The sequence below is a fragment of the Zalophus californianus genome, chromosome 9, assembly GCF_009762305.2.
Source record: "Zalophus californianus isolate mZalCal1 chromosome 9, mZalCal1.pri.v2, whole genome shotgun sequence".
Lineage (NCBI taxonomy): Eukaryota > Metazoa > Chordata > Mammalia > Carnivora > Otariidae > Zalophus > Zalophus californianus.
The window spans coordinates 53,966,352-53,990,701 of NC_045603.1; positions in this window are offsets into that span (position 1 = coordinate 53,966,352).

Sequence of the window (24,350 nt, forward strand, 5' to 3'; positions counted from 1 at the left end):
ACTGCCTTAGTTTAATTCTGTGCTCAAGAAGTTCAGTCTTGGTCATACTTATCTCCATTTCCTCTCTCCAGCACTAGTGCTCCCTCACCCCAACCCCAACCACAAAACACTGAGTAGAGGAAAATATACTAGCAGGCAGGACCTCACTACCAGATTGAAGTCTAAACTAAAAGTGAAAAAACAAACCAACCTCTGAAGTGTCATGTACAATTCAATAATATCCTCACTTATAGAAAGAATAATATTGTCCAATAATGTAACTTTTCCTCCAGATGCCAAACATGCTCCAATTCGATAATCTAGGGATGAAAGATGGCTGTTTTTCAAATGATGTTTGTTCCATATGTATGTTACAGAGATGAAATCCCTTACCTTGAATAAAAATTACTCCATCTTCCTTCCTAATCCCTACCCCCTCACCCTACCATGCTACTGTGTTAAAAATAAATAAGAAACAACACAACTCTATGTAAAGGTATTCTTACAACTCAAAGATCCTACTCACAAAAACTCAAAGTGACCCCAGTCAGTAAACTCTTACAGAACCCAGGTCCAGTACAACCTGGATTAAAGACATATAGAAAATATAGGACGAGTCAATATAGCTCTTTTAAAAATTGAAAACGCAGGGAAAAGTCATAATGTCTTAGAAGAGATCCTGGAGCTTAGAAAGATGAGAATCTCAGAAAGATGAGAATCACTTTAAGAAATAGCAAACGTATCCATTTGAACTACATTTCCCTTAAAAAAAAAGAATATTAGACTTGTGCTCTAATTCAAGAAGATGTTGCACAAATTAGACTAAAATATATAGGAGTATGTAATATTTTGAGGTCAGATAAAATGTCAAGAAGAGCAAAACAATGATGTATGGATTAAAAATCGCAACAACAGCATTAGGTAGAAGTCTAGCATAGAAAAGCAAATTACAGTAGTAGATAGTATAATAGAAAAATAGTCTAAGAACTTAGACGAATAAAATAATATTCACAATGAGAGAAAAGATGACTGCCCTGGAGAACAGACTAGGGAGAAACAGAGAAGCCGTGATAATTAATAAATAATAGAAGAAAGCATTACTGATGAAAAGAAATGACTATAGAATGAAAATGTACAAAAACAAAAATAAAAAAATCTCAGAGTAGTTTTTTAACTGTACAGATAAGGAGAAAAGATTCCACAATAATCCAAGGAATTATAAGTAATATCATATTAAAAAAAAAAGCAAAACTGGATTTGCCTTCAACTTCCCCCATGCCATCTTGAATGGTAAATAATAACATAAGAAATAGCACCCATAGAGTAGTGAAGGCAAACAGTCTGACCTAATTCCATATCCTTACTACCTGTCTTCTGTATGGGAAAGCAACAAAATGGGATACGCAGATGCAGAATACGTAACACCAAAAATGCCCTTCATGAAAAATCTACTGGAAACCTTAGGCCAAAAGTAAATTTCAAATTACAACAATATCAAGCATATGAAGAATTTGAAATGAGTGTCACTGAAAATAAAAACACTGAAACTTTATAAATGTACACAGCAAAAGCTTCTAGGAATTTTTCTGATTCTCCTATAATTTTTGTCATACTCCACTTCTCCCACCTTTTGAGAACTGTGATACCAGGATTTGATAAAATATATCTGAGTAACAGAAAGAGGTTTTAAGTCAGACTGGACATCTTATCAAGCTAGGCAGTACTTAGAACTAGACACAGGTTAGGTTAGGTCAGGAAGTTCATTCACAGCTAGAAGTTCTGTTCACAGGTAGAAAGAGGAAGGGAAGTGAAATTTTGGGTCAGAGGCAGATTTAGACAAAAAGAATCCAGAATTCTAGACAGCTTGCTCTGTACACTTGCTTAAATGGGTTACAGTTTATACTGAGATATTCATCTTCAGAGTTTCCATCCCAGTCAGGGGTTTCTGATCCCTTGGACATTCAATTGTTCAAAGACCTTATCTTCATGAGAATTAGTTAAACCACCATTAGGCTTAGGTATTCTTTCTAGTTACCTAATTAATTTCATTTTATCCATCTAATAAAAGGTTCAGATCTTTATTGTACGAGGTTACCTACCTATTCTCTAGAAGTTCCTATCACTTGGCCCACAAAGGACTCATTCTGGTGATGACTAAAAATGCTTCTGAGGCCTGTTTTCTCTAAGTAAAAGTGTAAACCATGCCTAAGGGCTTGGTTCATAATATTTACATTTTCTTCTCTTATAGACTCTATATATTCTTCCCTATATTTTTTCTCATTATTTAATTTAGTAACATTCAATATGATCAAAAAATTATAAGCTCCTCAAGGGCAAAGGCTGTGTCTTTATTATTATATCCCTAGATTCCAGTGCCTGGGGTGTGTGTGTGTGTGTGTATAAATTTAAATTTTACTATGTATAGAAATAAAAATTTTTGAAAGTTCTATGAACTCAGCTGTACAATATTAAATATACAATTAGAGATCAAAAATATTAACAATCCCATTTAAATAAAGAAATCACATATGTATGGTTTAATTTCTATATAGCTTAAGAAATGTTTAAAAATTTCAAATTGTTGGGGCACATGGGTGTGGCTCAGTCATTAAGAATCTGCCTTCGGCTCAGGTCATGACCCCAGGGTCCTGGGATTGAGCCCCGCATCGGGCTCCCTGCTCCACGGGAGGCCTGCTTCCCTCTCTCCCACTCCCCCTGCTTGTGTTCCCTCTCTTTCTGTGTCTCTCTCTGTCAAATAAATAAATAAAATCTTAAAAAAAAATTTCAAATTGTTGATAAAACATCCTTACACAGAAGTAGTCTATAGCAGGACCTACTTTGGGGCTGCAATTCAACTCAACATTTATAAGTAAGAGAAACTTCAAAACAGCTTTTTCCTTTCTCTGTAGGAGAAGCTAGGAGTAGCAGTAAAATAACATAATACTCTTTTTTTTTCTTAATCTCAAAATAAATGGTTTGACCTTAGTAGACAATTTAGCAAAGTACATATCCATCTCAATTATGTTTGAATATTTAGGTTTCTAATTTTTAAATTAGAAGTGGATACTAATAACAGTAATTCTTATAAAAAATTGATAGCCAAACCCCAGGAATTAAAATAAAATTGCAGTATATTTTGAATACTAAATGACTTTTTCTAGAGAGTACAGAACAGAAGAAGGAATTTCTCCTTCTGTTTTGCTATTTTTTTGGTTATTATTTGGTTAGTATATCAGCAAGTATGATAGAATAAGACATGTTTGAACTTTCAGCCCAGACAATACAAATCCTTCCTTACCATTTAGTGGATTTCTCACTTGGGCAAGTCAGTTTAATTTTCTGAGACTCAGTTCATTTACCTATAAATTACGAGATGATGATATTTACTTTCCCAGTTGCTTTGGGGATTTAAGTGAGATAATGAAAGAGAGAAGAAAAAAAAGGAAGGAAGGAAGGGGGGTGGGAGAAAGGAAGGAAGAAAAGACAGATCGAGAGAGAGAATGAGAGAGAAAGAGAAAGAGAGAAAGAAAGGAAGAGGCACGTTTTTTGTAGTTAACATTGATGTCATTATCTTACCCATTTCACTGATTTTCTTAAGAACCAAAATAAATATTTATTCAACAACTATGAGGTGCCTTTTCTGGGCCAAACATAGTTCTAGGTACTGTGAATATAAATAAAGATAAGTATGTGCTACATATCAGTCAGTCTAGTCAGCAAAATAGAAACCACGCAAGGGTTTTCAACAGAAAGAATTTATTTTAGGAAGCTGAGGCATGAGTGTTGGAAGCTAAATAAGCAAAATGGAAAACTGTAGGTAACAAAGAACAGTGAGGAGCAGCCCAACTCCAGGGCTGAATGAACAAAAGGAAGGGTGAGGCCCTATGGAGCTGAAAGTCGGACTTCGAGGGAGCTGACGCAGCCCAGTCTCTGCTGGTACCGTAAAGGCACGGTGTCACAGAGCAGGGGCTGGGACTTCTGAGGACAGGACACAGCCCTGCAGCTGCCAGGACCTCTCAAGGGCACAAGGAGGCCGGCTTTAGAAGTGTCAGAATAAGCTGGGGGCTGCACCGAAGTGAAGACTCATCCCTCGCGGGACTAGCCATCGAAGTATTGCTCCTCCTCTCCAACCTACCAGTCTCCCTCTAGTGTTTCCTGCTGGGGCACAATCTACCAAGAAGGTAGCTGAGAAAAGAGAGATGTAAGTTTCAGAGTAACAGCATAGCGTCACAAAAGTAGAGAAAGGTAGATTTGGAGTTGGAAGCCTATAGCCTAATAACTCACACAGATCACCATTTATAAAGAAAATACAATGTAATATAATCATGGTTATTGAGCTGTTCAGGATTTTACCTCACCCCAAATCATAAGAAGAGGCAATTGGGTATCTGACTTGAGTAACTTACCCTCAGTTAACTCCAAATAAACAATACATAGTAACTTTTAAAATTCCATAGGTAAACAAACCTTGTATTTGGTTGTACAATTTTTGCTTCTCTATATTTCAAATGTAATTGACTGCATTCGGCTATTTATAATAAGTACAGTTCAACAGTCAAAATTCAAAGATCAAAAATGATTTTGAGGGCGCCTGGGTGGCTCAGTCGTTAAGCGACTGCCTTTGGCTCAGGTCATGATCCCAGGGTCCTGGGATTGAGCCCCGCATCGGGCTCCCTGCTCGTCGGGAAGCCTGCTTCTCCCTCTCCCACTCCCCCTGCTTGTGTTCTTGCTTTGTCTCTCTCTGTCAAATAAATAAATAAAATCTTTTAAAAAAATGATTTTGAGTTTGGGTTAAATTCTGGTTGCATATAAAGTTCTGATAATGACTCAAAACCCCTTATTTTTAATCAACCTAAAATCAGTGTCCTTATATTGTCCACCAATCATTTCAGCTTAATGTTCCCCAAAATGCTGCACATAGGCTAAAACTCAGAGACAGATAAATTTTTGTCACATTAATAATGTGTGATGTCTATCTAAAAATTGACTTGTTTCTTGACTTTATGTATATTGGTTCAGCTTTCAAATTACTGTACTTTGACAAATATCATTTTAATATTTAAAATGTATTACATTGAGTCTACAGTAAAAGGGTAAAAACAAGACTCAATTTATCTGTGTTATTTATTAATAAGAATAAAAAATACACAAGGTTGACACATTTTTAAAGGCAGTAAAGTTGTACATTAATTTTAGTATGTACTGTCAGGTTTTTTTATTTTGTGTGTGTGTGTGTGTGTGTGTGTGTGTGTGTGTGTGTGTGTGTGTGTGTACTGTCAGGTTTAATTAGGTTATACATCCGCATGTTATTCAATCTGGTTATGTATTGTATGAGAAATAAGAATACCTACAGTTTGCAGCTTTTTTGGTGACTAGTTTCTTACAATATTTCACAATTTATTCTTTGAGTCATGAATGCAAAATGTAAATGGGCCAGTGAGTATATGAAAGAAAGAATTACATTTGACAACAAACTATATAACTAAATTTAACACCCACAATGCTTTCAAAGAACACTGGCTCATCTTCCTTCAAACAAAGGCTGCAGAGGAGAAAGAACATCTCTGCCTTTGTCACCTGTTCTAATTACCAACACAGGTTGCTGGATGATTACCACAGTGGTGACCCAGATCCAGAGAGAGAAAAATCAGCTCTGAGAACAGTTATGAAAGATTTCTACTGTTGATGTTTCAGCCTCTATTTTCCTGATATGTTTGTGACATTACTGAAGTTTCTTTCTACATAAGGATGGAGACAATTTTGCAATAATTCAAGCCACAAGGAAAACACTTTAAAATCAATGAACTGTTTACTCAAGAAAACAAAAATATTTTGAAATTGAATTTAAATTCCATTTTTTAAAAATTCAACTTGCTATGCAAACCAAGTGTACCAAATTAACTTCAATGAAAGGCAATTTAGCTTTATACGACTGTTTAAAAGTTTAAAACAGAACAATGGATGAAATTCTGAGTGGCCAATCTGATCTGGTTAAGATGGTTGTAGACCGTCAGATTGTTTGGTTCTCTAGAAAGCCTACTGGCCAGAAAGGACATTTATTTCTCTGATCAATAAATCTTTCTTCAGCATGGAAAATGGTCAAGTCAGTTAAGTGCCAAGATACTGCTTCATGAAGGCTTAAGTCTTAGCTATTTCCTACATAGCAGATTGGAAAATTCCCAAGACCAGATCAATTATAGAATGATGAATCATGGCTATCTGCTTTGAAAAGTACAGAGTGTTAGTTAATTTTACACTTCATAGAGAAAATGTCTAATGGCTATCCTATTGGTTCAAGTGTGACATTTATGTTGATATACAGAGTATTTTTTTTTTAAGGATTTTATTTATTTGACAGAGAGAGCACAAGCAGAGGGAGAGAGAGGGAGAAGCAGGCTCCCTGCTGAGCAAGGAGCCCGATGTGGGACTCGATCCCAGGACCCTGGGATCATGACCCGGGCCGAAGGCAGCCGCTTAACCGACTGAGCCACCCAGGCATCCTGATATACAGAGTATTTTGATGAGAGATATGTGTCCTTACTTGAAAGGAAGTACAGGTTTGCAAAACAAAACAAAACAAAACAAAAAACTAATAATGATAACATTAATTCCAAAGTTACATAAATGTGTCTGTTTTGAGAATTATCTAGAACACTGAAGCAAAGGCATAAAGATTTTGGGGGAACTTCTTATTTTATCCATTTATTTACTTTCTTGTTAGAATTATTCAGCAAATTTCTCAATTTAGAACTTTAATTTGTGCTTTTAATTTGATGACACCTCTATCAAACATTCACAAAACTTCATAAAATATTGATATACTTTCACACAAATATTTTTTATACATAATGGTTTTACCTGAATGCACTTATATTATTCCATAAATGCAACTTCCTCATGTTAAGATGTGTTATAGGTTTATTTCCTTTTTGAAATTAAATCCAATATAGTTCCACCATTAAAAATTACCTCTTAAATTTGTAGCTATCTGATCTCCATTTTCAAAAACTGAAACAGTGGAGCTCTGGTGTTAGAATACTCGGGTCCAAATTTCAGATCTGCCACTTGCTATTTTTTTTAACCTGACCAAGGTCTTTTTCCACCATCAGCCATTGGAGAGTGTGAACAAAATTGAGTGGCATCATCCTTACAGAATTTCCATTCCTTAGTTGTCAAAGCACTGTGAGAATGAATCTGTCTTGACCCCAATATGAAAGGCCAGTGTTTGCAGACTTGTTCATCATTTATCTACCTAGCTGAATACCATAGATGGGGCTGTAAGATATGTGGTAGATCAAAGAGAATGAGGGGCCAAGGAGCAGTCATTGTTTGGTATAACCAGGGTGCCTGAATTTTCCATAGGGTCAACTGTCTTCCCAGACCCACCCGGATAGGGTACACACTAGTCAAGGGGTGTAGAAACAAAATGAGAATGATGACCAGAGCCAGTTAAATGTTTATTTTTCCCCCATTTTTCTTTCCTATATCAGGTATTTCTTATTTTTATGGTATTGTCAATGACATATTTTAACTTAACTACCTAGTTCTTTTTTATTCATAATGATTTCTACTTTTCAACATATCTATTAATAGAATCATTTGTAGAGATCCAGAAGTGCACTGATATAACTGTTTTATTCAGGAGCCATTCATGTGAGGCAGTACAATCACCTTAGAATACCTAGCTTACCATACTATTGAAAGTGGAAGCATCGTTAAGAATTTGGAGTAATAAACACCTTATCCCCAGTCATAAACTCTGGATGAAAATTGTGGATTATCAATAAAAGTTGCACTTGACATCCTGTTACATTGGGAAATTGAGTTGTCTTCCAAGAGTTAAAATATTCATTTCACTGGGCTATCAAAACTGTAACCTAAGTGACTTTACTTCTTTTTCAGATCTGTACTGATGCAGTTTAATACTGTCCAAGAAAGTGAAACCACCCAGCCAGTTTAGTGTCTATCTATATTCATTTTCTTCAACTTCAAATCTTCAAATAAGCCCTTCATATTATTTTATAATCTTATTGATCCATCCATCCATCCATTCATACATTCAGATTGTTCTCTCTACATTGAGGACTCAACTTTTCTTTGGCTTTTACTCTCTGCTATTTAAGATTATTGGTTTCAAACCAGAGAAATATGCAACGCTCAATATAAGCACAAAAATGGTGGGGGATAGAATTCTGGGGAGAGTATCTCCATCAGCCCAGGGATCCAGATTTGGAAATCAAACAGGAAGAGTTTTAGACAGAGTAACGTGTCCCCAAAGGTATCCTCATTATAATCCAAGATTCTGTGAATACATGATGTCAAAGACAAAAGAACTGTTCAGATGTGATTAGCCAAAGGATCTTGAGACGAAGAGATTATCATGGATTATGTGGGTGGGTACACATAATTGAAAGGATCCTTACAAGAAGGAAGCAAGAGAATCAAAGTCAGAGAAAAAGTTGTAATGATGGAAGCCACAGCAAGAACAGAAGAGAGTATGGGAAAAGTAGATGGAAAGAAAGAGAATGAGTGATTAATTAATTGATCTGAAGATGCTAGGTTGGTGGATTTGAAAAAGGAGTAAGAGGCCAAGAGCCAAGGAATGCAGCTGGCCTCTAGAAGCTAGAAAAGGCAGGTAAAGAGACTTTCCCCTAACAGCTATGCCAAAAATTTGAATTTAAGACATGACCTCCAGAATTAAAAGAATTATAAAATAAATGCATTAAGCCACTAACCTTGCGGTAATTTAGTACAGCAGAAACAGGAAATTTTACAGGAACCAAGAGGGGCACCATATAACCACAGTCCAATCACAAGATGTGTTTATTGAGGATACATGCTAAAGCTTATACAATAACCGTCCAACACATGTCATTATAGCCCCACCACAGCTCACTGAATAATTTCTAGCTGTTCTATTACTCTCTCATGACTGAAAGCACACATGGAAGCATCATTTTGACTGAATCTAGATCAAATCCTTATTTCTAAGTTGCCAGGGCACTGGGAGAATTAATCTGCCACAACTTCATATGGAAATCTTAGCGAGAAAGAGACTTGTCTCTCTTTATTCTTGGCATTCTTCCCCCAAGAGAGAGATGCTCTAATTCTAATCAGCTCAAAGTAGTAAATGTCCAAGATAACTTTTGAAGAATCTTTCCTCCTTTTCTTTTAAAGTCGTCAGTGACATTCCTGCTGCCAAATAAATGCACAGTTTCCAGTCCACATCTTAGCTTTTCAGCTGCATCCATAATGTTGATCATTCTCTTCCTGAGATACACTTTTACCTATGTTTCTTTTGTGAGAACATACTATGCTATGAAATAAATCTATTAGTAGGTCATTGTTGTTCTGCTGCTCCATCTTGGGTCTCATTTGACTCCTATCCTCTCTGATCCATCTCTCATAGTTAGAATTCCCAAGGTTTGCCTTAACTCTCCACATTGTCTTTCTCACTTATCTCTTTCTAATGGCTTTCCATAATTTCTATGGTTTTAAAATATCATATGTATTATAATGCTTCCTAAATTTCTAATTAATGCTCCATTTTTAACCACTAGACACTTATTTCCAACTCCTTCTCACTCTTCCTTAAACATCAAGAGGCACCTCAAGCTAACATATCTAAAGCTTCATTCTTCACTTTCACTCATAAGCCTGTGTCTGCCCCCATTTTCTCCTAATTCCTCAGGTTTCACCACCATTCACTCAGATGTTTAAACCAAAAGCTGAGAAGTTTTCTGATTTTTTGTATATAAATCATAGAATCAGACTCTGGCTAACATAAATGTAAAATAATTCCAAATAAATTTAGATTCCCAACCAAATAATGAAAAGCCAACCTTTGATCCAGCCAGGAAACAAGGGCTATAGCAATGGTCTCACGGCAGGAATTGAACAGTCAGACTGCCCTCCAGGCAATGAACTCAAACTGTTCCAACTTTCACCACTCTCTCAAAATGAAAACACCCAGGAGACTGTGCCCAATAGGCTATGATTCATGTATCTAATCCCTGCTAATAAGTTAGGGGGAAAGTACCTGACAAAAGAGCCTTCAGGAATATTTTAAGTTTTCAGATGAAATGGAATATATGATTTTTTTAATCAGTTCTATACATTGTAAGGGTACAATAAAACCATAAAAGGAAATTTGGATACTATTAGAAAACAGGGATGGTTTCTGCATGATCACAAAATATAATTATCTACTAGAAGACTCCAATGCAATTTAGCACTATATTCTCTTGAGTTTACCTCTAGATTATAGCTTGAAACAACCCATTCTTCTCTATTCCCATTTCTAAGTCACCAGAATTTTTCAGCCAGTCAACTGCAATGGCCTACTTTTTCATTTACTTTCCTTTTTACTTATCTCTCAATTAATTCTCCACCCAGCATAGAACTGAACTTGTAAAAATCTAAAATGAATTATGTCCCTTCTTAAAACTCTTCAGTATCCTTTAATAGCACTCAAATGCAATCCAAATTTCTTAACTGATCTTAATTTCTAAATTGATCTTTCTCATACTCTTCCAGGAGATATCTTTCTTAGTCTTCACTTTATTTTTTCAGGTAATCTTTGATCATTCCATCTATATAAGGTCCACTCCAATTTTATCATGCATTGTACTCTAGTTTTTACTTCAAAGTACTTATCACAATTTGTAATAGTATGTATTTAGCTTCTTTCTTTTTTCTTGTGAGCTCTATAATAATAGGAACTGTATTTTTCTTATGTCTTGCAAATAAATAGCAATAAACACTTTGGAATAAATGGATGCAATGTATTAGTTTCTTAGGGCTCCCATAACAAAGTATCACAAACTGGGTACCTTAAGACATTACACATTTATTGTCTCACCATTCTGGAGGCTTTCAGTCTGAAACTGAGGTGTCAGGAGAGCCATGTACCCCCTGAAATCTGTTGGGGAGAATCCTTCCTTGCTTTCTCATACCTTCTAGTGTTTAGTGGAAATCCTTCACATTATCAGGCTTGTAGATGTATGTTCCAATCTGTGCCTCTGTTGTCACATGGCCATCTTCCTTCTAGTGTTTTTTTGTTTTGTTTTTTTTGGGGGGGGCAGAGGGAGAAAGAAAATCTTAAGCAGGCTCCACACCCAGTGGGGTCTCGCGTTCACAACACTGAGACATGCCCTAAGCCAAAGTCAACAGTCAGATACTTAACTGACTAAGCCACCCAGGGGCCCCTTTCCCTCTGTTTTCACATAATCTTCTTAAAGGATACTGGTCATACTATATCAAGGGCCCACCCTATTCCAGGATGACCTCATCTTAAATTAACTAATTATATCTGCAATGACTCTATTTTCAAGTAATACCACATTCTGATGTACTGGGGATTAGGACATCACATTATACTCTGGGGGACACAATTCAAACAATAAAAATGAATGTTGGAAGAAATATGTAAATGGAGGGTGGAGCAAGATGGCGGAGGAGTAGGAGACCTGGATTTCATCTGGTCTCAGGAATTCAGCTGGATAGGGATCAAACCATTCTGAACACCTACGAACTCAACAGGAGATCGAAGAGGAGAGTAGCAACAACTCTCTGAACAGAAAAGCGACCACCTTCTGGAAGGTAGGACATGCGGAGAAGTGAATCTGAGGCGATATTCAGGAGGATAGATGGTGGGGGAGGGGGCCTCCATCAGCCGCTTCTGGCAAGTAATAGAGCTGTGGAGCACAAAATCGGAAATTTTTAGAAGTCAGCTCCGCTGAGGGACGTTGCTCCAGTGGCTAAGCAGGGGGTGGAACCCTCGCAGGACAGTGTGGTCTCAGGACCCTCGGGGTCACAGAAAGACCCCGGGGTGACTGAGTGCGGCAGAGCTCCCAGGTGCCGGAGCGGGGAAGCCGGCTGCAGAGACGGAGCTGAGGCGCGGGCTCTCAGCTCGGGGTTGCCATAAACTGTGATCCGCGGCCCAGTTGGGCCACTGCTCCTGCAGCAGGAACCCAACAAGCGGCAGAGCCAGAGAGACTCCCCTTCCTCCCCTGGGAGGAGCGGCGCGGGAGCGCACCGCAGGGATCTGCTGGGTTTGGAGACTCCACACGGGGTTGGGTGCCAGAGATAGAAACGCTCAGTCACAGGCCGGGTGAGCACGGAGTGTGGCCGGAGACCGGGGAGACGGGAGTGACTGACTGCTTTTCTCTGGGGGCGCACTGAGGAGCGGAGCCCTGAGTTCTCGGCTCCTCCGGGCGGAAATTGGGAGGTCACCATTTTCACTATTATCCTCCAAAGCTGTACAGAAAGCTTGCAGGGAAAAAAAGCTCCCAAGAGCAAACCCGAGCCGATTGCTTAGCCTGACCAGCAAGGGTGGAGCAATTCCGCCGCCGGCAAAGACATTTGGGAACCACGGCAACAGGCCCCTCCCTCAGAAGATCAGCGTGAACAGCCAGCTAAGACCAAGTTTACCGATCAATGAGAACAGCAGAACTCCAGCGCTGGGGGAATACTGCACATAGAATTCATGGCTTTTTTACCATGAGCCATTAGTCTTTCAAAGTTAATATTTTTTAACTGTTTTTGAATTTTTCTTTTTCCCTTTTTCAACCAACATCTTCAGTCCCTTTTTTTAAAAAAACATTTTTATTTTTCATTTTTAGAGTCATATTCTATCCCTTCATAGTAGTTACCCTTATTGTTGGCAGATATATATATAAGTTGTTCTATCTTTAAAATTTTGAGATACAGTTTCTTCTAACATATCAAAATATACCCTAAATCTCTAGTGTATGGCTTTATTCTAGTCTCCTACCTGATCACATTCTCTCCCCCCCTTTTTTTCTTTCTTTCCTTTTTTTAAATCTTCTTTCTTTTTTCAAACATCTTCTTATCAATTCTTTTTTTAAAAATTTTTATAATTTTCATCTTTACATTCATATTCCATCCCTTCATCGTATCAACCGTTATTTTGTACATATATAAGTCTTTCTTTAAAATTTTAGAGGCACTTTCTTCTAACAGACTAAAATACACCCAAAATCTAGTGTCTGGCACTGATCTATGTACCAGCCTGATCATATTTGATATTTTTTTTTTGTTGTTTTGTTCTGTTTTTGTTTGCTTTTATCTTTTTCTTTTTTCTTTCTTTTTTTTTCTTTCCCTTTCTTTTCCCCTGGTTTCAGGTCTTTTCTGATTTGATTAGAGTATATTTTCTGGGGACATTTCTAACTTGTTAGCATTTTGTTCTCTCATTCATCTATTCTCCTCTGGACAAATGACAAGATGAAAAAAAATCACCTCAACAAAAAGAACAAGAGGTAGTACCATCTGCCAGGGACCTACTGAATACGGACATTAGTGCGATGTCGGACCTACAGTTCAGAATCATGACTTTAAAGATACTAGCTGGGCTTGAAAAAAGTGTGGAAGTTATTAGAGAAACCCTTTCTGGAGAAATAAAAGAACTAAAATCTAACCAAGTCGAAATCAAAAGGGCTATTAATGAGGTGCAATAAAAAATGGGGGCACTAACTGCTAGGATAAAAGAGGCAGAAGAAAGAATCAGCGATATAGAAGACCAAATGATGGAAAATAAAGAGGCTGAGAAAAAGAGAAACAACTACTGGATCACGAGGGCAGAATTCGAGAGATAAGCGACACCATAAGACAAAAGAACATTAGAAAAATTGGGATCCCAGAAGAAGAGAGAGAGGGGCTGAGGTATATTGGAGCAAATTATAACAGAGAACTTCCCTAATGTGGGGAAGGAAACAGGCATCAAAATCCAGGAGGCACAGAGAACCCCTCTCAAAATCAATAAAAATAGGTCAACACCCCGACATCTAATAGTAAAACTTACGAGTCTCAGAGACAAAGAGAAAATCCTGAAAGCAGCTCGGGAGAAGAGATATGTAACCTATAATTGTGGAAACATTAGACTGGCAACAGACCTATCAACAGAGACCTGGCAGGCCAGAAAGGACTGGCATGATATATTCAGAGCACTAAATGAGAAAAATATGCACCCAAGAATACTCTATCCAGCTAGGCTGTCATTGAAAATAGAAGGAGAGGTAAAAAGCTTCCAGGACAAACAAAAACTAAAGGAATTTGCAAACACGAAACCAGCCCTACAAGAAATATTGAAAGGGGTCCTCTAAGCAAAGAGAGAGCCTAAAAGCAGCATGGACCAGAAAGGAATACAGACAATATACAGTAACAGTCACTTTACAGGCAATACAATGACACTAAATTCATACCTTTCAATAGTTACCCTGAATGTAAATGGGCTAAATGCCCCAATCAAAAGACACAGGCTATCAGATTGGATTAAAAAACAAGACCCATCAATATGCTGTCTGCAAGAGACTCATTTTAGACCCAAAGACACCCCCACATTGAAAGTGAAGGGGTGGAAAACAATTTACCATGCTAATGTACACCAAAAGAAAGCTGGGGTGGCAATCCTTATAACAGACCAATTAGATTTTAAACCAAAGACTGTAATAAGAGATGAGAAGGGACACTATATCCTACTTAAAGGGTCTATCCAACAAGAAGATATAACAGTTGTAAATATCTATGCCCCGAACATGGGAGCAGCCAATTATATAAGCCAATTAATAACAAAATCAAAGAAACACATTGACAACAATACAATAATACAGGGGGACTTTAACACCCCCCTCACTGAAATGGATAGATCATCTAAGCCAAAGATCAACAAGGAAATAAAGACTTTAAATGACACACTGGACCTAATGAACTTCACAGACATACTCAGAACATTCCATCCCAAAGCAACGGAATACACATTCTTCTCTCGTGCCCATGGAACATTCTCCAGAATCAATCACATCCTAGGTCACAAATCAGGTCTCAACCGGTACCAAAAGATTGGGATCATTCCCTGCATATTTTCAGACCACAATGCTTTGAAACTAGAACTCAATCACAAGAGGAAAGTCGGAAAGAACTCAAATACATGGAGGCTAAAGAGCATCCTACTAAAGAATGAATGGGTCAACCAAGAAATTAAAGAAGAATTAAAAAAATTCATGGAAACCAATGAAAATGAAAACACAACTGTTCAAAATCTTTGGGATACAGCAAAGGCAGTCCTGAGGGGAAAGTATATAGCAATACAAGCCTTTCTCAAGAAACAAGAAAGGTCTCAAATACAACCTAACTCTACACCTAAAGGAGCTGGAGAAAGAACAGCAAATAAAACCTAAACCCAGCAGGAGAAGAGAAATAATAAAGATCAGAGCAGAAATCAATGAAATAGAAACCAAAAGAACAGTAGAACAGATCCACAAAACTAGGAGCTTGTTCTTTGAAAGAATTAACAAGATTGATAAACCCCTGGCCAGACTTCTCAAAAAGAAAAGAGAAATGACCCAAATCAACAAAATCATGAATGAAAGAGGAGAGATCACAACCAACACCAAAGAAATACAAACAATTATAAGAACATATTATGAGCAGCTCTATGCTAGCAAATTAGATAACTTGGAAGAAATGGATGCATTTCTAGAGATGTATCAACTACCAAAATTGAACCAGGAAGAAATAGAAAACCTGAACAGACCTATAACCACTAAGGAAATTGAAGCAGTCATCAAAAATCTCCCAACAAACAAAAGCCCAGGGCCAGATGGCTTCCCAGGGGAATTCTACCAAACATTTCAAGAAGAATGAATACCTATTCTCCTGAAACTGTTCCAAAAAAATAGAAATGGAAGGAAAACTTCCAAACTCATTTTATGAGGCCACCATTACCTTGATCCCAAAACCAAAGACCCCATCAAAAAGGAGAATTACAGACCAATATCCTTGATGAACATGGATGCAAAAATTCTCACCAAAATACTAGCCAATAGGATCAAACAGTACATTAAAAGGATTATTCATGATGACCAAGTGGGATTTATCCCTGGGCTGCAAGGCTGGTTCAACATCCGCAAATTAATCAACGTGATAGAATACATTAACAAAAGAAAAAACAAGAGTCATATGATCCTCTCAATAGATGCAGAGAAAGCATTTCACAAAGTACAGCATCCTTTCTTGATCAAAACTCTTCAGAGTATAGGGATAGAGGGTACCTACCTCAATATCATAAAAGCCATCTATGAAAATCCTACAGCGAATATCATTCTCAATGGGGAAAAGCTGAGAGCTTTCCCCCTACGGTCAGGAACGCGGCAGGGATGTCCACTATCACCACTGCTATTCAGTATAGTATTAGAAGTCCTAGCCACAGCAATCAGACAACAAAAAGAAATCAAAGGCATCCAAGTTGGCAAGGAGGAAGTCAAACTCTCACTGTTTGCAGATGATATGATACTTTATGTGGAAAATCCAAAAGACTCCACCCCAAAACTGCTAGAACTCATACAGGAATTCAGTAAAGTGGCAGGATATAAAATCAATGCACAGAAATCAGTGGCATTCCTATACACCAACAACAAGACAGAAGAGAGACAAATTAAGGAGTCGATCCCATTTACAATTGCACCCAAAACCATAAGATACCTAGGAATAAATCTAACCAAAGAGGCAAAGGATCTGTACTCAGAAAACTATAAAATACTCATGAAAGAAATTGAGGAAGACACAAAGACACAAAGAAATGGAAACACGTTCCATGCTCATGGATTGGAAGAACAAACATTGTTTGTTTGTTTTTCCAGCTCCTAGTTTTGTGGATCTGTTCATTGAAGATGTCAATGCTCCCTAGAGCAATCTACACATTCAATGCAATCCCCATCAAAATACCATCCACTTTTTTCAAAGAAATGGAACAAATAATCCTAAAATTTGTATGGAACCAGAAGAGACCCCGAATAGCCAGAGGAATATTGAAAAAGAAAAGCAAAGCTGGCGGCATCACAATTCCGGACTTCCAGCTCTATTACAAAGCTGTCATCATCAAGACAGTATGGTACTGGCACAAAAACAGACACATAGATCAATGGAACAGAATCGAGAGCCCAGAAATGGACCTTCAACTCTATAGTCAACTCATCTTTGACAAAGCAGGAAAGAATGTCCAATGGAAAAAAGACAGTCTCTTCAACAAATGGTGTTGGGAAAATTGGACAGCCACATGCAGAAGAATGAAACTGGACCATTTCCTTCCACCACACACAAAAAGAGACTCAAAATGGTTGAAAGACCTAAATGTGAGACAGGAGTCCATCAAAATCCTAAAGGAGAATGCAGGCAGCAACCTCTTCGATCTCAGCCGCAGCAACTTCTTCCTAGAAACATCGCCAAAGGCAAGGGAAGCAACGGCAAAAATGAACTATTGGGATTTTGTCAAGATAAGAAGCTTTTGCACAGCTAAAAAACAGTCAACAAAACCAAAAGACAACCGACAGAATGTGAGAAGATATTTGCAAATGACATATCAGATAAAGGGCTAGTATCCAAAATCTATAAAGAACTTATCAAACTCAATACCCAAAGAACAAATAATCCAATCCAGAAATGGGCAAAAGACATGAGCAGACATTTTTCCAAGGAAGACATCCAAATGGCCAACAGGCACATGAAAAAGTGCTCAACATCGATCAGCATCAGGGAAGTCCAAATCAAAACCTCAATGAGATTCCACCCCACACCAGTCAGAATGGCTAAAATTAACAAGTCAGGAAACGACAGATGTTGGCGGGGATGTGGAGAAAGGGGAACCCTCCTACACTGTTGGTGGGAATGCAAGCTGGTGCAGCCAATCTGGAAAACAGTATGGAGGTTCCTCAAACAGTTGAAAATAGAGCTACCATAAGATCCAGCAATTGCACTACTGGGTATTTACCACAAAGATACAAATGTAGGGATCCGAAGGGGTACGTGCACCCCAATGTTTATAGCAGCAATGTCCACGATAGCCAAACTGTGGAAAGAGCCAAGATGTCCATCGACAGATGAATGGATAAAGAAGAAGTGGTATATATACACAATGGAATATTATGCAGCCATCAAAAGGAATGAGATCTTGCTGTTTGCAACGACATGGATGGAACTGGAGGGTGTTATGCTGAGTGAAATAAGTCAATCAGAGAAAGACATGTATCATATGATCTCACTGATATGAGGAATTCTTAATCTCAAGAAAGAAACTGAGCGTTGCTGTAGTGGTGGGGGGTGGGAGGGAGGGGGTGGCTGGGTGATAGACATTGGGGAGGGTATGTGCTATGGTGAGTGCTGTGAATTGTGCAAGACTGTTGAATCACAGATCTGTACCTCTGAAACAAATAATGCAATATATGTTAAGAAAAAAAAAAGATAGCAGGAGGGGAAGAATGAAGAGGGGGAAATCGGAGGGGGAGATGAACCATGAGAGATGATGGACTCTGAAAAACAAACTGAGGGTTCTAGAGGGGAGGAGGGTGGGGGGATCGGTTAGCCTGGTGATGGGTATTAAAGAGGGCACGTTCTGTGTGGAGCACTGGGTATTATGCACAAACAATGAATACTGGAACACTACATTAAAAACTAATGATGTAATGATGGTGATTAACATAACAATAAAAAATTAAAAAAAAAAAGAAATATGTAAACGACCTTACATCAATGACTGTTTTCTAAAGCAGAGACAGATTTACTTATAATGTGTCTTTGGAATGAATTTACCAACGGGGTGGGGAGGGGCTGGATTACCAATAATAAATAGAAAAAAGAAAGAAAGAAGAGAAGGAAGATATCACTATGTACATTTGTCCATCAAAAATAGGAAATAATATAGATAGCTATATGCAAAAGAATGAAACTAGATGACCCTCTTACACCATACACAAAAATAAATTCAAAATATATTAAAGACCTAAATGTGAGACCTGAAACCATAAAATGTCTAAAAGAAAACATAGGCAGGGCGCCTGGGTAGCTCAGATGGTTAAGCGTCTGCCTTTGGCTCAGGTCATGATCCCAGGGTCTTGGGATCGAGTCCCACATCGGGCTCCCTGCTCAGCAGGGAGCCTGCTTCTCCCTCTGCCTCTCTCTCTCTCTCTGTCTCTTATGAATAAATAAATAAAATCTTAAAAAAAAATAGGCAGTTATTTCTTTGACATTGGCCAAAGCAACATTTTTCTAGATATATCTCCTGGGGCAAGTGAAACAAAAGCAAAAATAAACTATTAGAGGACTAACCCAAACTGAAAAGCTTTTGCATGGTAAAGAAAGCTATCAAAAAAACAAAAGGGCAACCTCCTGAATGAGGGATGATATTTTCAAATGATATACATAACAAAGGGTTAATATGCAAATATATATATATATAGAGAGAGAGAGAGAGAGAGAGAGAGAGCTGATACAACGCCATTCACACACAAAAACAAATAATCCAATTAAAAAATGGGCAAAAAACCTGAATAGACATTTTTTCAAAGATATACAAATGGCTAACAGACATAGGAAAACTGCTCAACATCACTAATCATGAGAGAAATGCAAATCAAAACCACACTGAAGTATCACCTCACAGCTGTCAGAATGACTAAACAAAAACAAAAACAAAAAAACCCCACAAGAAATAACAATTGCTGGCAATAATGTGAAGAAGAAGGAACCCTTGTGCCCTGTTGGTGGGATAATAAACTTGTGCAGTCACTCTAGAAAACAGTATGGAGCTTCCTCAAAAAATTAAAAATAGAATTACCATTTGATCCAGGAATTCCAATTACTGGGTATTTACCAAAAGAAAGGAAAAACACTAATTCAAAAAGATATATGCACCCCTATGCTTACTGCAGCATTATTTACAATAGCCAAGATATGGAAGCAAACCAAGTATACACTGATAAGTGGATAAAGAAGACATGGTATATTTATACAATGGAATATTCAGCCATAAAAAAAGAATGAGATTTTGCCATTTGCAATATTATGAATGAACCTAAAGGGTAAAATGCTAAGAGAAATAAGTCAGAGAAAAACAAATACCAGATGATCTCACTCATATGTGGAATTTAAGAAACAAAACAAAGGAAAAAAAAAAACAAAAAAAGTGCAGACTTTTAAATACAGAGAACAAACCGGTTGTTTCCAGAGGGGAAGTTGGTGGGGATGGGTGAAATAGGAAATTAAGAATACATTTATCATGATGACCACTGAGTAACATACAGAAATGTTGAATCATTATATTGTACACCTAAAACGAATATAACACTGTATGTTAACTATACTTCAATAAAAAACAAATAAATAACAAAACTGAAAAAGAAAGGAAATTCTGGTCAAAGGATATGAATGTTCCACTTTCAGAGGCAAAATTGCTTAAAAATTAAGAGTTTTTAAACTGAATACCATATACACAAGTATTTGCTGTAATACTTTCTGTATTCTTCTCTTTGATATATTCTACAATAAATGGAAAATCTGGAAAAAATGAGACTGTGCTAAATGCATATAAGAGATAGAAGTATAGCATTTGGTGGCAGTAAGGGGTCAAGAAGTAAGTAACTAAATCAGAACTGTGGGAGTATCAGGAAAATATGACAAATCCATGATACTTTCATTGTAAATCTAGTAATTCCATCTTTATTCACCTAGAAAGATGGAAGCTGGTATTCATGACTCAAGAATCTCCTGACACGTCCTTTCCCTTACAGCCTCCAAATCGATTTGCATTTCCTTCATTTCTGTCTCTGAAGCAATCTGACCCTATCTCCATCATAGTCTTAGCATGCATCATAGTCTGCCTTCTGAATTAGATTATGAATTTACAAGTGGTGGGAATTATTTCTTTTCCTTATCCTAAGCAATTTTCACTGCCATGGCATTTTTCAGAAATTTGTTATTTGTTGAATTAAAAGTCAAACATAGTCTTTTAAGCTTAATCATTTTATTGTCAGTCTAATACATAGGAAAATACCATAAACAGTTTTTAATTATACTGAACTTATAAGCTTATCTTTGGATAAATTTCTATTGAAGTTACAATGAAAAATGACAAAGACTATTATAAAAATAGTTAATAGTAACTTTTTCTATTTTGTATGTCTGAAAATTATGTCATACAAAAAATATTTGAGCACAAGAAAATACTTCAACAAAAAAAAATGACTAAGGGATTATTTGACAGCGGTCTGAAGTATTTCAAGAGTTGTCATGGAAAAGAGTGATTGAAATTGTTTAGAAGGTTGATTTTAACTTTCACCAAAAAGAACCAGCGTTATTAGATGAAGGTAAGGTTACTTTAATAGAAGATAAAACTTTCTGAAAACTAAGGTTATGTGACAATGGGCGGAGTAGCATAATGAAGATAGACATATACATACAGAACTATGGATATTACAGGCCAGTGATGCTGCAGAACCTATTTCTACTATGGCTTGTAATTTGGACCAAACGGCCCTTAGGTATTCCTGTATCTCTCTTCTTTTATGACATAACTCAGAGAAGTTAAAACATAAGGTGATTTTAATATTTGTCAAAGTTAAGTCATATACATAAACTACAGGGCAATTGCTATTATAATTCCTCTTAATTCTTTACATTGTTCTCCAACATACCATGAAATTGTATATGTTCCACACATTGACAAGACAAATAGGTATCCATCCATCCATATGGGAAAACACACACACACACACACACACACACACACACACACACACACACAGAGAGAGACGTAGATCAAATTCTGGAAAGAGATAACAAATTAACAAAAATGAAAAAAATTATAAATGATATAAATGGTAGTGAGAATTCTTTGTGTAATGTCACAGAAGAAAGAGCACACGTGAGTCAGGCAAGCAAATTAGAATGCTGGCTTCAGGAACTCCCCAATTATAAGATAACAGGATAATTAGAAAACTAGCTAGTAAGGTAAGGATGGGAATGAGTTTTGGATGTGCTGATTGTGACAGAGTTTGTTACTGATGCACAAGTGTTAACTGACTTGCACACAGAATGAATGTGCCATGGTAGGTGGGAATTATCAAGTTAGAAAAGGTTGCTAACTATAAAGAAGAAACAGGGGCGCCTGGGTAGATCAGTCGGTTAAGAGTCTGCCTTTGGCTCAGGTCACGATCCTGGGGTCCTGGGACTGAGCCCCATGTTGGGCTCCCTGCTCAGCAGGGAGCCTGCTCCTCTCTCCCTCTGCTCCTCCCCGTCGCTCATGCTCTTTGTCTCTCTCTCTCTCAAATAAATAAAATCTTTAAAAAGAAAGAAATAAAAATGAAAAAAATGCCTTTGATAAGTGTGGGCTAGTGTGAGATAAAAATAATGAAGTTGCCACTGTTTTATTTACCTTTGTGAGGCCATAATAAAAGTTAACATTCAAAGACATAAAGTTAAAGATAGGAGAAATGCTATTTTGCATTTCAATGTCACTTCTAAATCTGAAGTAACAGGATAAGAATGAAAAGAAGACATTACATATAATTTTATGTAACATATATACAAAAATTTTCATTTTGACAAGTTCTTTACTGCAAACAAATAGCAACTCTAAATTTGAATCTACTAGTCTTTCATAATGTAGTCATTTGGAAAATAAATTTTTGAAATTTTTTCCTTCTAAATGTAGAAATGTTCTGAATTGTTATGGAATTAGATTGTAATCTCATTAAGGGCAGGTATCACTCTGTAAGTGTGTGTGTTTATGTATATAATATATTTGGCATAGGCTTTTTTTTCATAGAATAATCGTAATAATGAAGTGTGCTGTTGAGAGTAATATTTTGATGTATGTCTTCATATATTAATATTTTGGTTGTTTCATAATTACTTTACTCCTTAATTTATCCTTTCTCTATGAAAGGAACTCTTTTTAATTTGTATCTTAATTTGCCTACTTGTTGGTGTATAAATAGAGCCTTGATTCTGTTTCAAGCATGCTCATCTACTGATGATAAAACACTTCTCAGAGGGCTTAAAATAACTTTCTTCTAAGCATGCTCTTACCAATTTGACCACTAGTAATTTCAACGAAGAGAGAATGATGTTTTCCCCTATAATGCAGTTTTGGATATATAATTCCTAACTGATAAATTGTAGCTGTAGTACAAAGCAGTGATCACCACGACAGCATGGTACTGGCACAAAAACAGACATACAGACCAGTGAAACAGAACAGAGAGCCCAGATATGGACCCTCAACTCTCTGGTCAAATAATCTTCGACAAAGCAGGAAAAAATATACAATGGAAAAAAGTTTCTTCAATAAATGTGCTGGGAAAATTGGACAGCCACATGCAGAAGAATGAAACTCGACCATTCTCTAATACCATACACAAAGAAAAACTCAACATGGATGAAAGACCTCAATGTGAGACAGGAATCCATCAAAATCCTAGAGGAGAACATAGCAGCAGCCTCTTTGACATCGGCCACAACAACTTCTTTCAAGATATATCTCCAAAAGCTAGTGAAACAAAAGCAAAAATGAACTTTTGGGACTTCATCAAGATAAAAAGCTTCTGCACAGCAATGGAAAAAGTCAACAAAACAAAGAGGCAACCCACAGAATGGGAGAAGATATTTGCAAATGACACTACAGATAAAGGGCTGGTATCCAAGATCTATAAAGAACTTCTCAAACTCAAAACCCAAAAAACAAGTAAGTCAAAAAATGGGCAGAAGACATGAATAGACACTTCTCCAAAGAAGACATACAAATGGCTAACAGACACATGAAAAAATGTTCATCATCATTAGCCATCAGGGAAATTCAAATCAAAACCACATTGAGATACCACCTTACACCAGTTAGAATGGCAAAAATCGACAAGGCAAGAAACAACAAATGCTGGACAGGTTGTAGAGAAAGGCGAACCCTCTTACACTGTTGGTGGGAATGCAAGTTGGTACAGCCACTTTGGAAAACAGTGTGGAGGTGCCTCAAAAATTTAAAAATAGAGCTACCTTATGACCCCCCCAGCAATTGCACTACTGGTATTTACCCCAAAGACACAGATGTAGTGAAAAGAAGGGCCATATGCACCCCAATGTTCATAGCAGCAATGTCTGCAATAGCCAAACTGTGGAAAGAGCCAAGATGCCCTTCAACAGATGAGTGGATAAAGAAGATGTGGTCCATATATACAATGGAATATTACTCAGCCATCAGAAAGGAGGAATACCCAACTTTTACATCAACATGGATGGGACTGGAGGAAATGATGCTAAGTGAAATAAGTCAGGCAGAGAAAGTCAATTATCATATGGTTTCACTTATTTGTGGAACATGAGGAATAGCATGGAGGACATTAGGAGAAGGAAGGGAAAAATGAAGGGGGGAATCGGAGGGGGAGATGAACCATGAGAGACCATGGACTCTGAGAAACAAATTGAGGGTTCTAGAGGGGAGGGGGGTGGCGGGATGGGTTAGCCCGGTGATGGATATTAAGGAGGGCACATACTGCATGGAGCATTGGGTGTTACACGAAAACAATGAA